Genomic DNA, 17,208 nt, shown 5'->3' with positions numbered 1-17,208 from the left:
TCGTGATCCAACCGCCTCAGCCTCCCAAAGTGCTGGGATTACAGGCTTGAGCCACCGCGTCCGGCCTGTTGTCTTGTTTTAATCCTCTTTGAAAGATGATTTATAATCTGCTCTAGGACATTGACAGGTGCTCTTAAATGCAGGTTTCTGATAACTTTGGAAATTTTGTCATTAGCATAAAGAAAAAACTTTCAGGACTCTCATGGAGACCTGAAATGTTCAAGAATATAAAGCAGAACAGGAGATAACTGCATGGAGTGAACTAATATAGACTGAAGTAATATTTTTGGCTTTGCTTAAAATATTACTGATCCTTTGTTTTGTTTTTCAGAATTCAGGAAGCTTATTTTGAGCTATTTACAGCTTTTAGCAATTGAGTAAAATATACTCCCATTGAGTAAACAAAATTAGGAGCATATTTGTTTCTCTCTACCTGTTTTCTCCAGAATTTAGAATCTATTTGTGAGTATTCTTAACTTATGGAAATATAATTTGCATAAGTGCAAAAGAATGTTTTCTTCTGCAACAGGTCACAATTGGAGAAATTAGTTACTTTGGCAAGGCTTTGACTGGAATGGCATGCTTTCCCTAAGGAATCAAACTTGATGTATAGAGTCAATAAAAACCCTTTGGGAAAACTGGCTTCATACCTTGTCTACACATTCCCTGTAAGTAACTTGTGGTAAGTAAATAATGTCACTTCCTGACAGGCTTATGAGACCCAAGTTATCCTGTGACCTCAAAAGAGAAATTTATGCAACTCATGTAGTTATTTGAGGGAACAGACCCATAGCTGGGCTCAGCTTTAAAAAGTCTTATCTGAGATTCACTTTATGAAACCAAGTTTTATGAAATCCGATTTTGAAAACCTATGTAAAAATAATTATTCTTGCTATACTTTATACAAATAATCAGACCAAGTATAATAGAGACATTTGGTCATATCATGATTTTTCTTTAGTAAAAATGGGAGACTGGAGAGAGAAAAAATTTATACTTTAAGAACTAAGGGCCGGGAGCGGTGGCTCACGCCTGTAATCCCAGCACTTTGGGAGGCTGAGGCGGGCAGATCACAAGGTCAGGACATTGAGACCCTTCTGGCCAATATGGGGAAACCCTGTCTCTACTAAAAATACAAAAAAATTAGCTAGATATGGTGGCATACACCTGTAGTCCCAGCTACACTGGCAGCTGACACAGGAAAATCGCTTGAACCCAGGAGGTGGAGATTTCAGTGAGCCAAGATTGCACCACTGACAGTGTGGGACTCCGTCTAAAAAAAAAGAAGTTCAGGTTCAACCTCTAAGGGTTGGCTTCTGTCTGCAGGAAGCCTGGAACCCCCATCTAACAGAGGAGGACCCAGGCTGGAGTCAGGAAGCCTTCAGAGTCACCAGGTGAGTGGATCAGAGCTGGAAACATAGAGCAGGTGGAAGCCCTGAACTTTTCTAGTGAGGGCTGAGAAGCTGGGGTAGGAACACATTCCATGGGCAAATGCACACAAGGGGTCCCTGGGCCCTTCCCCTGCCCAGTGACTACCCAGTTCCTAAGGAACTTCTGAGGCCTGAGATCCAGGGACATACTACCTGATCATCACCCCCACACCTTTCTGCCAAGATGAGACAATGCCCAGTGCAGGCAGGTGGTCTGGGATTGGGGTCTGGGGTGGGGTGCATGTTCCTAACTAGCAGGTGCCCTTACATAAAGCTGCCTGAGCTGGTTGCACCATCACTTGTTAGTCTGCCTATGTGTGGCCTAGATTCAAAGGTCCAGTTGTCCATTCTGGCTATACCATTCCCTGGACCCTCTGCCAGACCCAATCGTGTATAAGGAGTTTGAATAACTTTGCTTTTAGATCCTGAATAAGAAGCTTTATTGTTACTAGATTTTATCTGTAAAAACATTTTCTGCATTTTCAGAGATTTGACTTAGTAATTTTGGATAAAATCCAATTGGTTATTTTTAAAAATTGAAAAATTTTTGTTTTTTAGATAATGGTTGTCTAAAGTGCCCACAAAACTTGGCAAATAGGTTTGCCATGTTACACTATTAATATAGGCTTGCTGAATTTGAATTTTTGTAAGAGGCACTATTATTCTTTTTTTTTTATTGCATTTTAGGTTTTGGGGTACATGTGATGAACATGCAAGATTGTTGCATAGGTACACACATGGCAGTGTGCTTTGCTTCCTTCCGTCCCCTCACCTGTATCTGTCATTTCTCCCCATGCTATCTCTTCCCACCTCCCCACCCCCTCCGCCCCTCCCCTATTTCCCCCCAACGGATCCCAGTGTGTAGTGCTCCCCTCCCTGTGTCCATGTGTTCTCATTGTTCAACACCCGCCTATGAGCGAGAATATACGGTGTTTGATTTTCTGCTCTTGTGTCAGTTTGCTGAGAATAATGGTTTCCAGGTTCATCCATGTCCCTACAAAGGACGTGAACTCATCGTTTTTGATGGCTGCGTAATATTCCATGGTGTATATGTACCACATTTTCCCTATCCAGTCTATCATCGTTGGGCATTTGGGTTGGTTCCAGGTCTTTGCTATTGTAAACAGTGCTGCAATGAACATTCGTGTGCACGTGTCCTTGTAGTAGAATGATTTATAATCCTTTGGATATATACCCAGTAATGGGATTGCTGGGTCAAATGGGATTTCTATTTTTAGGTCCTTGAGGAATCGCCACACTGTCTTCCACAATGGTTGAATTAATTCACATTCCCACCAACAGTGTAAAAGTGTTCCTATTTCTCCACATCCTCTCCAGCATCTGTTGTTTCCCGATTTTTTAATGATCGCCATTCTAACTGGTGTGAGATGGTATCTCAATGTGGTTTTGATTTGCATTTCTCTGATGACCAGTGATGATGAGCATTTTTTCATATGTTTGTTGGCCTCCCGTATGTCTTCTTTTGTAAAGTATCTGTTCATATCCTTCGCCCATTTTTGAATGGGCTTGTTTGTTTTTTTCTTGTAGATCTGCTTTAGTTCTTTGTAAATTCTGGATATCAGCCCCTTGTCAGATGGGTAGACTGCAAAAATTTTTTCCCATTCTGTTGGTTGCCGATTCACTCTACTGACTGTTTCTTTTGCCGTGCAGAAGCTGTGGAGTTTGATTAGGTCCCATTTGTCTATTTTGGCTTTTGTTGCCATTGCTTTTGGCGTTTTGGTCATGAAGTCCTTGCCTACACCTATGTCCTGAATGGTTTTGCCTAGATTTTCTTGTAAGGTTTTTATGGTATTCTGATGTTTAAGACTTTAATCCATCTGGAGTTAATTTTGGTGTAAGGTGTCAGGAAGGAGTCCTGTTTCTGCTTTCTGCACATGGCTAGCCAGTTTTCCCAACACGATTTATTAAACAGGGAATCCTTTCCCCATTGCTTGTTTTTGTCAGGTTTGTCGAAGATCAGATGGTTGTGGGTATGTTGTATTTCCTCTGAGGCCTCTGTTCTGTTCCATTGGTCTATATCTCTGTTTTGATACCAGTACCATGCTGTTTTGATTACTGTAGCCTTGTAGTATAGTTTGAAGTCCGGTAGTGTGATGCCTCCTGCTTTGTTCTTTTTGCTTAGAATTGACTTGGCTATGTGGGCTCTCTTTTGGTTCCATATGAAGTTGAAGGTGTTTTTTTCCAGTTCTGTGAAGAAGGTCATTGGTAGCTTGATGGGAATAGCATTGAATCTGTAAATTACTTTGGGCAGTATGGCCATTTTCACGATGTTGATTCTTCCTAACCATGAACATGGAATGTTTCTCCATCTGTTTGTATCCTCTCTTATTTCGTTGAGCAATGGCTTGTAGTTCTCCTTGAAGAGGTCCTTTACGTTCCTTGTTAGTTGTATTCCTAGGTACTTTATTCTCTTTGTAGCAATTGTGAATGGCAGTTCGTTCTTGATTTGGCTCTCTTGAAGTCTATTACTGATGTATAGGAATGCTTGTGATTTTTGCACGTTGATTTTGTATCCTGAGACTTTGCTGAAGTTGTTTATCAGTTTCAGGAGATTTTGGGCTGAGATGATGGGGTCTTCCAGATATACAATCATGTCATCTGCAAATAGAGACAATTTGATTTCCTCCTTTCCAATTTGGATACCCTTTATTTCTTTTTCTTGCCTGATTGCTCTGGCTAGAACTTCCAGTACTATATTGAATAGGAGTGGTGAGAGAGGGCATCCTTGTCTAGTGCCAGATTTCAAAGGGAATGCTTCCAGTTTTTGCCCATTCAGTATGATATTGGCTGTTGGTTTGTCATAAATAGCTTTTATTGTTTTGAGATACATTCCGTCAATAACTAGTTTATTGAGGGTTTTTAGCATAAAGAGTTGTTGAATTTTGTCAAAAACCTTCTCTGCATCAATCGAGATAATCATGTGGTTTTTGTCTTTGGTTCTGTTTATGTGGTGGATTACGTTTATGGACTTGCGTATGTTGAACCAGCCTTGCATCCCCGGGATGAATCCTACTTGATCATGGTGGATGAGCTTTTTGATACGCTGTTGCAATCGGTTTGCCAGTATTTTATTGAAGATTTTTGCATCTATGTTCATCATGGATATTGGCCTGAAATTTTCTTTTCTTGTTGAGTCTCTGCCGCGTTTTGGTATCAGGATGATGTTTGTCTCGTAAAATGATTTGGGAAGGATTCCCTCTTTTTGAATTGTCTGGAATAGTTTCAGAAGGAATGGTATCAGCTCCTCCTTGTATGTCTGGTAGAATTCAGCTGTGAACCCATCTGGACCTGGGCTTTTTTTGGGTGGTAGGCTCTTTATTGCTGCCTCGACTTCAGACCATGTTATTGGTCTATTCAGGGTTTCGGCTTCTTCCAGGTTTAGGCTTGGGAGGAAGAGGCACTATTATTCTTATGGTATTAAATCCATGCACTTTTACAACTTGAGACCTCCGCATTCCAATCAAAGTTGCAATTTAGTCCAAATATAGAGTAAGAGTGTGAGTGCTATTATGAAGTAAAAACAGCCACTGCACTAAGTCCTGATTTTGAATAATAACTGCTAAGAGATTATTACTAAGAGAGTGTAAGACAGTGTTAAATAGGGAAAATTAATAATGTTAAAGGCTTGTTATGATTAATTTTACTTACTTGAGCCTTATGAATTTTTTTCTTCAATTACTTGCAATTCCATTTTAGCTTTTTAAGTTAATTCTTGAGGACTATGCGGACTGGAATCTTCTCAAAGAATTAAAAACAAATTATTCATAGCATAAGTTGGAATGGCTAAAGTAGGTCTTATCTAATTGATATTTCAAAGTAACTTCTGGAAATTATTTAGAGTTTTTAAATGATCTCTTCTGATGAACACCTTTTGAAGTGGCATAGTGGTTTTTTTTTTTTTTTTTTTTTTAACCAATGTGCACAAATACAAATAAGGAGTGTAGTTTGAATTTTATCTGGTGCTACTATTAACCCAATACATTGAATGGATTTCTTTTTTTAAATGGTTATAGCATTGTATAAGTAACTCTTTATTTGGTGCAGTACAAAGAATATTATACAATGAATAATATAACACTGAGGAAATTTTTTTCTGGTGGGCTTAATAGCTTTGACTACATAAGTTTGACAAACTGTGGAACTTTAACGTCCCTTGGGGAAGCACTTTTCAATATTTTTTTGCAGGTTTTTGATTAGTATAAAAGGAAAAGTGAAGGCAAATTGTTTACAGTTCTTTTCTGCCAAAGGAATTGTAAAAAAAAAAAAGTCCTTCAAATCAGTAATAGTTAGTAGACAATTTTCTTGAATCATAGTGGGTAAAAGTAGTATAGTTTCATTAATTGCTCTAAGATCTGTTAACATTTTTTAGTTTTTAGTTTTTCTTTTTATTACAAAAATAGGAGAGTTTTAAGCTAAAAATGTGGGAACTATATGTTCTTTTTCTAATTGTTTAGCAACTACATTTTAAAAAATCTCCAGTTTTTGTAAGTGGCCATTGTTCTATCAAAATTGGTTTATTATCTAACCATTTTCAAGCTATTGGTTTTGGAGGTTTAACAATGGCCGTCATTAAAAATAATATTCTAACCATATTGAGAACTTTGTCCCTTAACTTCTAATGGTTCTTTTAGACCCTGTAAATTTTTTCTATTCCCATTTCAGGCACATAGCCCATGGCCTCCATTATTTGTTGATTTTGGGAGCTATAAGATTGTTCAGGTATTAAGACTTTGGTTCCCCACTGCTGTAATAAGTTTCTTCCCCACAAGTTAATAGGAATCTGAATTACAATAGACTGAATGGGTCCAGGCTGTCCTTCCAGCCCTTTACATGGTAAGATAAGACTGCTTTGATAAACTTCTGAGGCCTGCCCCACTCTGACTATATTAGAGTGAGCATTTTATACAGGCCAAGAAAAGGGTCAGTGCTGAACAGAAATAACTGAGACATTTGTGCTAGTATTAACTAAACCTTTAAAGTTTTTTTCTATGAATAGTGACTTTACATGCTGGGTATTTATTTGTAATTTGATATATCCAGTATGCAACTTTGCCCTGCTTATTTGTACTTCCAAATCCTCCAATTCTTTCATTTTGCTTTGACCTAATTTAATGTAAGGTAAAAGTAAGATTTGTGTTATGCATTTTTTAGGTTTAGCACTGCAAGTATTGGAAAATGACATACAATTTCCATTTCCCCTGTAAAATTACTATTAATAGCTTCTGTATGAAATTTTATCCCTTTAGTATTAAGGCTAGGTTTTCCTAAAAGCAAAACCACTGTTTCTGTAGGTAAGGGCTTACAAACTCCTGCTGGTATTTTTTCATGGAGGCTCCCCAGGTAAATTATTTACTTTCTGAGTGCTACACAAATTTGCTGCTGTGCTTTTATTGGTGGCAGGGGACAAACATTGTACAGAGATAAGAGAGTAACTTAAGCAGGATAGGCCCCAGTTGGAATCGGGTTCCCTTCCTTATTAAATTTTGAATGACATTGATTAGCCCAATTATTTTTCTTTATTTATTTTTTTACACTTAGGGCAAATGCCTGGTTTAGTATTTTTTGTTGTTACCCTCAGCTGAGGTCCTGTTCTTAGATTTTGTCTGCAGTCCTTTTGGTGTGTTCCTTTTTTCCAGAATGGAAACAAGCTCCAGGAAATGCAGCAGTCCCATTGTTTACCCTCAATCCTGCCAGAGTTTGCACTAATAATGTAGCCTTATGTAAATTTCCTCCATTGCCATCATGATCCTTAATATAGTCCATTAAATGAGCTATCTCTTTAAAAAGCTGCTTAGCAACATGACATTTTGTATTAGCATTTTTGATTGCTTGTTTAAGTTTCTTTAGAAATTTAAATGGAATTTAAATGGAAAAGGCTTCAATGTTACCTAAAACTGTCCCTGCTCATTTTGAGGATGCATTATAACTGGAAACTGCTATCCCTCTAAATTTCCGTCTTTACCAGCCTCCTGAATCCCAGCCTTAATAGAAAATTACTGCTGTGGAAGGCCGGTGTAGAGCCACTGGAGCAGCAAGCTTTGCTTTTTGAACAATGTTTAAGTTTTCCAACAGGGAAATATCAGGTAGGTTTGGCCATTTTACTTTTTGAGAATGGGCATAACAGTTTTACTTTTTAACTTAACTGATATTACTTCCATTTGGTTTAAAGCTTTTCTTTAAAGGGTATAGTTTTATATGCTTAGCTTCTACTTCCTTTTTAACTAATTCATGGACTAGATGTAATTTCTTCCCCTTTAGAGGCTACTGCTTTACTTAAATCAGATTTTAAAAGAGTTGGGGCCGGGAGCGGTGGCTCAAGCCTGCAATCCCAGCACTTTGGGAGGCCGAGGCGGGTGGATCACGAGGTCGAGATATCGAAGACCATCCTGGTCAACATGGTGAAACCCCGTCTCTACTAAAAATACAAAACATTAGCTGGGCATGGTAGCTCGTGCCTGTAATCCCAGCTACTCAGGAGGCTGAGGCAGGAGAATTGCCTGAACCCAGGAGGCAGAGGTTGCGGTGAGCCAAGATCGCCCCATTGCACTCCAGCCTGGGTATCGAGCGAAACTCTGTCTCAAAAAAAAAAAAAAAAAAAAGAGTTATCTCAGAGATAACAAAGAAATTATTATTAGAATTTAAATGTTACTTAAACCTTAGCAGAGAATTACAATTTTGGATGTTACTTGTTTACAAAGAACACACAAAATTTTGCTGTGGAACACCTGCAGAGAGCAGCACACAGCTATTTGGACCTGGCTCCACATGGCTGCTTCTTGCTGCGTTCTGCTTGTGTTCTGCTTGTGGTACTCACTACGGAGCCTGGGCCACAGTTGTGGCCTTGGGCTGAGTCTGTTTGCTTGAACGCTGCTTTGACCTTTCTTTGCTGCTGAGCTGTTTCCATTTTTTACATTTTCTTCCCCGCCCCCCCACCCCTGTAATGCTATTAAGGTTAGAAATACCTGTAATGCTATTAAGGTTAGAAATATAGCATATGAAAGGTTAGAAATATAGGTTAGCATATTAAGGTTAGAAATATAGTATATGAAAATCTGTTGATTCTTAAAAATGTATTTTAAATTTCTGGGCTTAAATGTGTAACAACGTAAACATTTGACTAATTCTGCTGTCATAATTAATATGGAAGCTTCAGTTTAATACGGTTACACAGATCTGAAAAAACAATTGCTTAGAGCTAACAACGACAATGAGAAAATTATCAGAATAATTACCGTCGCGTTAATATCTGCACACAAAATGTTTAGAATAGTAAGCTAGGATTTGAACCTAGGCAATTTGGTCTTGGAGAGAAAAAGTGTTCTGTTCCCAGTGAGTTCATAGTCAAATAGGTGCTGGGAGAGGGGGAAAACAAAAATGAAGTCACACAGATGAATGCATGCTGTAATTCTGGACAATTTTAGGAAGGAGTGGTCTATGCTACTAAAAAAGCCTGAGGTTGCAAGATTTGACTTATCTAGAGGAAGATGAAGGCTTGGCTGTTGCCTGACTTGTGAAGAATGCATAGGCCTTTTTAACTAGGTAAAGCTGTAGGGTGGGGGTCTGGAAGAGCTTTCCAAGCAGAGGACTGAGCTTCTGCAAATGGCCTGTGGCAATCTGTTGGCTTAGCCTGTATGAACACAGGGAAAGAAGGCTATCCTGGCCAGATGATAGGTAGTAAAGGGAGCTGAGTCCTGAATGAGGTGGGAAAAGGTGGAAGCCAGACCAAGGTGTGAACGTTTTGTACTGTATTTACATAAGAGCTCTGGGGAATATGTTAAGCTCTGGGTGACTTGATAAGATTGATGTTCCAAATGATAAGTCTGGCTCTAATGGAAAGAAAACAAGTTGGAGTCAGGCAAGAGTAGAAGCTGGTGACCTGGTGTGAGAATGAGATACTGGAGTAGACTGAGGTTTGTTGTTAGGCTCTTAGGTGACAGGTGTGAGGGGTAATGGAGGTAAGTAGAGATATTTCACATGTATTTAGGAGGTAAAAGTTTTAAAAATGATGCTGCATTGAATGTTGGTTTGAGAAGGCAGGAGATTGAAGGACCCCAATGTGTCTATATATTCTTTATCTTTTCCAACCTCTGGGATTGATTATAATGTCTTTGGAGTCTTGTGAAATAGTGCTTCTTAAGCTGAAGCTCTTGATTCTCCTTACTTCTGTGGAGATCCTGACTCAGAAGGTTTTGATTGAGGATCTAAAATTTGGAAATTCAGAGCCATTTGTCTCGTTTTGGATTTTTGAGGTATCTTGTTTGACCATTCTTACGTTCAAGCACATTTGGAAAATGCTGATATAGACAGTGTGTAAGATAGTCAGTGATTCTCAATATTGGCTACACATTAGAGTTGCCAGGGATGCTTTTAAAAATATTTATGCCAGGGCCCTACCTGAAACAATTAAATCAGAATCTGTGAGTTGAGCCTGGATGTTGGTATTTTAACAGGTTATTGGGATATGCAGCCAGTATGAACCTCTGAGTTAAATTATAATTCTAGAAAGCATGTGGAAAAAAAAACTGGGATAATATGAAGATAGAAGCATGCCAGGCATATATTAAAAATGATTTGTAAAGCACAACATGGACAAATTACTCAAAATAAAATCAATAAAGTAGTAAAGGTACTGAATTGTGCTGTATCCACTGGGATATTTTCAGCCTTTTCCAAATGACTATATAAAATTGTTCTTCCATCTTCCAGCAGGAATTATTAAATAGTGTATATAGTACTTGATATACTTCTCTAAATTGGACATAAACAAATGTCTTAAATTGAGAGAAACTCTTCATGAAAAGAATCAAAGTATTCAAATGAAGATAAAGTAACTTTGGCCATTTAGCATGATCTGAGGTTATTTATAAAATAAACCAGGCAGAACTATCATTTCTGTATTCGTAAGCTTTGTATTTTTACTTCTCAGTAAATTTTATGTTAAAAGACATTAATACTTGCTGTTTGTTATTGGATCCTTATGTCCACTGTTGAGAATACTTTGCATTTAAAACAAAGCACAAATAAAAATATAACTACAAAAATGATTTCTATAATAAAGTTAAAAAATTAGAATGCCTGAGACCTAAAAGTTATTCTCATTCACAGGTGATATAAAGAGAACAACTTAGTTAGGTGACCCAAGCTTTAGAAATACAAAGGTCTCTAGAGGGATTCCTGGCTTTACATTTCTATCAGTCAATCAATCGAGCTATCATTCATCTATCAAACAATCAAGTTATACTCAATCCTCAAAAACTGCATATTTAAAAGTTAAATATATATGTTTAAATCATAGAATGTAATGTTTTGACATATTTATAAACTTGTGAACCCCTTGCAACAAAAATAATGAACATATCCTTCAGCTCCCAGAGTTACTCATGTATCCCTGCAATCCTTTGCTCCCACATTTCCTCATTCCCCATTCTTCATACATACAGAATATACTCCTTTTTTGTCCTGTTTTTTGTTTCATCCAGAAAAAATATTTTGAGATTCATCTATATTGTTGCTTATACTAATAATTCATTTCTTGTTATTGCTAAGTAGTAGTCCATTACATATAATCACCTCATATTTTCTATAGTTCTTGATGGATATTCAAAGCATTCCTTGTTTTTGGCTATTACAAATAAAACTGCTATGAACATCCATATACAACGTTACAAGGTTAAAGGAGAGCAGTTTCAGAAAGAATATTTTCTTTCAGAACTTTGGAGTAGAATGGCTGAATCAAATGGTAAGTGTATGTTTGACTATTTAAGAAAATGCCAAAATATTTCATGAAGCAGCTGTATCATTGCACATTCCCACCAATGTTTTCTCCATAGACAAACCCTCCAAAGGCCTGGATGGATAAACCTGTCTGTAAATATTTCAGAATTCATGTGAGGGAGGGAGACTGGATCTGGTACTCTCAGTAAACCCTGTTTCTAGCATGGCACCTCACTTCAGCTTTTACTGTGCCTTCACAACCTGGATTCTGACACTCTTTGACCCAGTTTCTACAGAGAATAAATTAATTGTCTCCTGAGACATAAAAAAGAGGAAATTACTTGGTTGCATGAAGTCAGAGAGAGACACAGAATCCAGTTGTCCTTTTACAGACACCTAGGCAATGCTTCATTTTCAGTGTCATGATCCCTAACCCCCTATAACTTCAGAAATACCTGGCATCTCCAATGTCTAAAATTTTCCAGGATTCTAAAAGATAAGTTAGCTTACTTCTCATTGGAATCTTGCTTAGCTTCCACTTAGGCAACACCTTTCTCCTTTCTGTAAAGTCAGCTATCACCTAGCAATTTTTCCTCTTCCAAAAGTTGGTTAACATCTCTTGCTCTGTCACTTAATATGGTATTATATTTCTCTTATTGCTTAGCTGACACTTCAGCAATGTTTGGAGAGGGAGCAGACATAAACAACTGTATTGTTACATCTATGCAAAGTAAAACAGCGAAAACCTTTCATGCATGTTGGTTATTAGACTTGGCTACTCCAAGTCTCCTGCCCCTTCTAAGATCTCCGAATGTCTCCCATGATTTAGCAATGAATGAGGTAATGTCTTATGTAATAGGGGGGCTTCTAGGCCCCTCCTCTAGCACTTAGCTGTTTATTTTGATTGGGTGGCATGTGTTCTGATTGATCTGTAAGTTTCTTGAGTAGTTGGCATCTGGTTCTGATTGATCCTGTCCATAATATACTCTGCTAAATAATTTTGATATCACTCTTGAATAAAGGAACTCTAACCCATATCATCCGAGGAGGAATTCAACGAAATGAAGTATGAAGTTAAGAGAGTAGAGTTAGGAAGGATATTTTAATTATTTTAAAATACAGTAGGACTTAGTGACATGTTCAAAATAAACCATAGATTTAGATCTAGGGAAGAATTAATTTCAATATGAACATGAAACTTCTAAAGGTTAAACCTTATCAAAGTTCAAATGAGCAGTTCTATTTTTTCCCTAACTTTGGGAAGAATAATGTAGCTACAATTATATTTATCTCTAATATGTTATATACAACATAATACATGATTTTAAAATATAACATATATTATACGTTTAGACTATAAGAGCAATGCAGCCTTTTACAGCAGCACGTGCTGAAAAACTTAGCATAGGAAAGTCCGAGTAAGAGGCTGGGCATGGTGACTTATGCCTGTAATCCCAGCACTTTGGGAAGCTGAGGTGGGTAGATTACTTTAGTCCATGATTTCGAGTGGGCAACATGGTAAATCCCTGTCTCTACTAAAATACAAAATAATAATAATAATAATAATTAATAACAAGTAGCTGGGTGTGGCAGCCTGCACCTATAATCAGAGCTACTCAGGAGGCTGAGGTACAAGAATTGCTTGAGCCTTGGAGGTGGAGGTTGCAGTGAGCTGAGATCATGCCACTGCACTCCAGCCTGGGCGACAGAGTGAGACTGTCTCTCAAACAACAGCAACACCCAAAAAAAGAAAGAAAGAAAGAAAAAAAGTAGGAATAAGAAAACAGAAAACTGTCATTTTATAACTGAGAAATGATGATATATTATTTCCATGTAATTAATTTTTTTTTTAGTAAAATAAATAAATTTGTCCTTTGAGGTTTTCCTACCTTATGTATTTGACATAATGATTTTTGATCACAGGAGGCAGTCTATTCTTTTATCCAAGAAAATTCTGGAAATCCCTAAAATGTATGTATACAATATGCATAACATGTACTGCAAATTGACCCATTGGCTGTGTTTGGGAGTTGTTTTGTTGGATTGTATTCTGATTTTGTTTTAAATCTGTGGAATTCTTAGAGTACTTCACTAAATCCAGTGGTTTCTCTGGGTCATACTCTTCCTCCATCTGTTTACTTACAGGATGATTATAAACCCCTCATTTAATTTCCCCAAATTATATTTCAGGCGAGGCTATGCTGTGTCATAGAACTTGAGTAAATGCAGATACATAGAGCACAATAGAGGAAGTATATTGCACTGCTATTAGAAATAGTTTCTCTTAGTGTGTAGATACTAAACTAACCAGAGAGTTCATGCCTTCCTCCTGGTAGGTTGCTGCTCAGTCAGGGACATCTAAGCTCCATCAGAAAGTAACTTCTGCCATCTGGTACCACGTATACCAGGAGACAATCTCCCTGGATGCCAGAAAGAATAGCAGGTCTCCTCCCCTGTTGTCGAAGGAAGTCTTGCTTATTTAATGATCTTGTATGTTTGACAGTGATAGTAGCCATTCCTTCATAAAAACCGCATACCCCACCTATGATGATGTGGTTAGGCTTTCCTGACCCAAGAAACACATTCATGATAGTTGCTATACATTTCTAAAAGATAAAACTATTTAGTCTTAACTTCATATGTAATACCAACATATGACTAAACATAGTTCATACTATGTTTAGTTTGGACTGAATATATTTATGTGGGGATGGGGGGAAGAGGATCTAACTTTCCAAAGGCAAGTGATCCTAAAAGTAAAAATACTCAATTTACATTCACATACAGGATATATAATATTTCAACCTGCAGCTTCTGCACTGAAAATTGTTGAGATTCCATAGTTTTTCAAAGTCAATATACTTGCTTTATATTTGTGTAACTAAAGAATCTAGTCCTGTGAGTTTTTTTTTCTAAAACAGTTTGTTACAGATGTAAATTAAAGCTTTTTCCAAGGAAAAGAAAGCTGCTAGAAATGTGTTATTTTTAATTTTTTTAAAAAAATATGTTTACTGAGTTATAGTTCATATATCATGCAATTAATTCATTTAAAGCATACAGTAATAGCTTCTAGTATATTAATAGATGTGTACAACTATCACTACAGTCAACTGTAGTTTTCATAATCTGAAAAAAGTTTCCATGCCCTTTATTTATACACTCCCATTGCCCAATGCCTCCATCCCTAAGCAATCCCTGATATATTCTGTCTCTGTAGAATTGCCTATGCCAAACATTTCAGTAAAAATATTGTATAGTGATGTATATTAGTTCATTCTCACATCTCTATAAAGAACTGACCAAGACTGGGTCATTTATAAAGGAAAGATTTAATTGACTCACAGTTCTGCATGGCTTGGGGGGCCTCAGGAAACTTAGAATCATGGTTGAAGGGGAAGCAAACACGTGCTTCTTCACATGATAGCAGGAAAAAGACTTGTCAAGCAAAAGGTGAAAAAGCTCCTTATAAAACCTTCAGATCTCATGGGAATTCACTCACTATCACTAGGACAGCATGAGAGTAACCACCCTTATGATTAAATTACCTCCCACCAGATCCCTCCCACCACATATATGGATTATAAGAACCACAATTTAAAATGAGATTTGGGTGGGGACACAGCCAAACCGTATCACAATGTAAGGTCTACTTGAGTGACTCCTTTCACTTGGCATTATGTTTTCAAGGTTAAATAATTGTGTGGTGTGTATCACTACTTTTTTATGGCTGATAACCTTTGTATGGCTACCACATTTTAAAATTCATCAAGGTGACATGTGGATGGTTTCTACCTTTTGACTACTGTTAGTAATGTTGCTATATAAATGTAGGTACAAATATTTGTGTGATCACAGATTTTTATTCTTTTGGGTACATACATAGGAGTGAAATTTCTGGGTCATATGTAAGTGGTAGCATAAATTTCATTTTTCTTAAAAGTAAAATTATGATATTACTTTGGTGCAAATTTTATACATATGGATATATACACACATGTATCTCACATGAGCTATATGCTATTTATAGTTAAAGAGAAAAGAGAGAAAAGGATAGAGATAAAAAGCACTGATAAGCCTACCATTTTGTAAAATATACTTTTGGCTCTTTGGTGTACCTATCAATAATGCATCCAAGTTTCTGTCATAATGTAGATAGTTTTAGATGCTTCCTTTGATGCTTAACATGATCATGGAAATTGGATTCATTATTACATCATGCAAACGTATCATAGTTTATTTAACCGATTTCCTACTACTGGACATTGTGGTCATTTCAAAACCTGGTATTATTAATACTTATTTTAATATATAGAGTTGGTGCATACATTTTGGTCCTTGGAATAAATTCTCAAGAGTGGGATTGGTGGATCAAAGATTAACATATTACTATACATATTGTCCATTTGAATCGCATAATTTTAAGGTCTTGTAAAACAAGTTTTTATAAAACTTGAATGAGAAAACATATGAAAGGGCACTATCTAAACCAGGGTAGTCCTCATGTAATTATTTGAGCAATTCGAGTTGTGGGGAGAGAGTGGTATTGTGATAGAAATTTAAAAAAGAAAAGAAAAGAAAAGAAATGACGTGAAGCACCAAAGAGAAATGCTGAATAATGGAAGCAATGCTGATAGTTTGACTCAGAATGGTAGAAACTAAATGGCAAGAGAGATGATGTGGAGTTGGCTGTAGTCATCTTTTTCTAATCTTGGTTTTCTGTGCTATTTTTAATATAAGCCACATTTAATTGAGTACATGTAAACACAAAAACATATAGCAATTGTTCTTTAGCAAATGATGGTGGCTCTGTTGGGTTGTCCACAGAGAAAATACATCTACCCTTTCAGTTTATGGAGAAAATACAGCTAAAGCTTACCCTAATGAACCAAAGTAATTGGAAAGGAAGTCAAACAAAAAGTAACAAAGCCTTTATTTATTTATTTATTTATTTATTTTTGGTGAAGATGTGTGTGAAACAAGAGAAAATTCTCATACAAAAGACAATAATTTAAAAACCAGTAAGCATTGCTTCAAGTCCTTTCTAAGAAGCAAAACCTAAAATATGGAGGAGAACGTAGATCTTATATCTATGTTCTAGATCTTAGACCTATGTTATTATAGAACTATGTTCTCCTTAGATCTCAATACTATTGCAATATTTCCTAAAGAGCTGAAGAAGTTGGTTCAACAGAAGGAATGTAGCAAAAACATTAAAGTTCGTCAATGTTTTGTTTTGAAAGTGGGTAGGCTTCACAACTTTTATTTGCATTATCTATGTTTGTCTCACATGTGAATGTATATATTCAATTACATTTTTATTGCTTACTTTTTTTAACTTCTATGTTATGAGAACTGAAATTTTTCAGACATGCTTTTCCACACCTTTTTTTTTAGAAATACAATTTCTGTGTTTGAAGAAGTCTGTGTTGGAGAAGACTTCCCAGAGGCAGGACGGACATAAGTTGGTTTTAAGGATGCATTTGCTTCCCTAGCCTAAAAATCAAACAATACATGAAGTAAACCAAAGTTCTGTTCTCAGATTTGGAACACAACACTTCTGGGACTGTTTCTTGGCAGCCTCTATAAATACATATAAGCTCACATTATAGTGTGGCATAGCAGGAAATTCTAGAAGTCAGTGGTCAGAGTTAAGAGAAAGAGCCAGATGCAGTGTTATGAACTTGTAGTCCCAGCTACTCAGGAGGCTTGAGGTGGGAGAATGGCTTTAGCCCTGGAAGTTGCAGGCAAGCCTGAGAATTTGAGACAGTCCTGGACAATACAATGAGACCCTATCTCTTAAAAAAAAAAGAATGAAATGAAACAAGAAGAGGATCTAATGTAGCTGAATATTGAGAAAGTGCAGAATACAAAGAGCCCAAAAGGGGAGATATTTTACATAGGCAAGTGACTCGAGGCATTTTCTGATTGGTCTTCTCTATGCTCCTTGCCCAGCAATCTCCATGACATTCACCTGAAAGCCACCATGTCAGTGAGTAGTTATGGGTGAAGGGCATTCTGGGGGCCTTGGGGAACATGGCTAAAA

At 37.0% G+C, this 17,208-nt stretch overlaps 1 long non-coding RNA gene across 1 annotated transcript in view; it reads left to right on the top strand.

The window, feature by feature from the left end:
- The first annotated feature begins 569 nt into the window (after positions 1–569).
- Positions 570–17,208, top strand: part of LOC141582811 (uncharacterized) — a 78,539-nt gene continuing 61,900 nt past the window's right edge. The window contains exon 1 of the long non-coding RNA XR_012515717.1: positions 570–668. This is a non-coding gene — a long non-coding RNA (uncharacterized LOC141582811). The remainder of the gene's footprint in view (positions 669–17,208) is intronic.

This window comes from Saimiri boliviensis, chromosome 2 (assembly GCF_048565385.1).
Source record: "Saimiri boliviensis isolate mSaiBol1 chromosome 2, mSaiBol1.pri, whole genome shotgun sequence".
In the NCBI taxonomy this organism is placed as follows: Eukaryota; Metazoa; Chordata; class Mammalia; order Primates; family Cebidae; genus Saimiri; species Saimiri boliviensis.
Note: the sequence above shows the minus strand (reverse complement) of the source record. Positions and strands in the feature narration are given on the sequence as shown.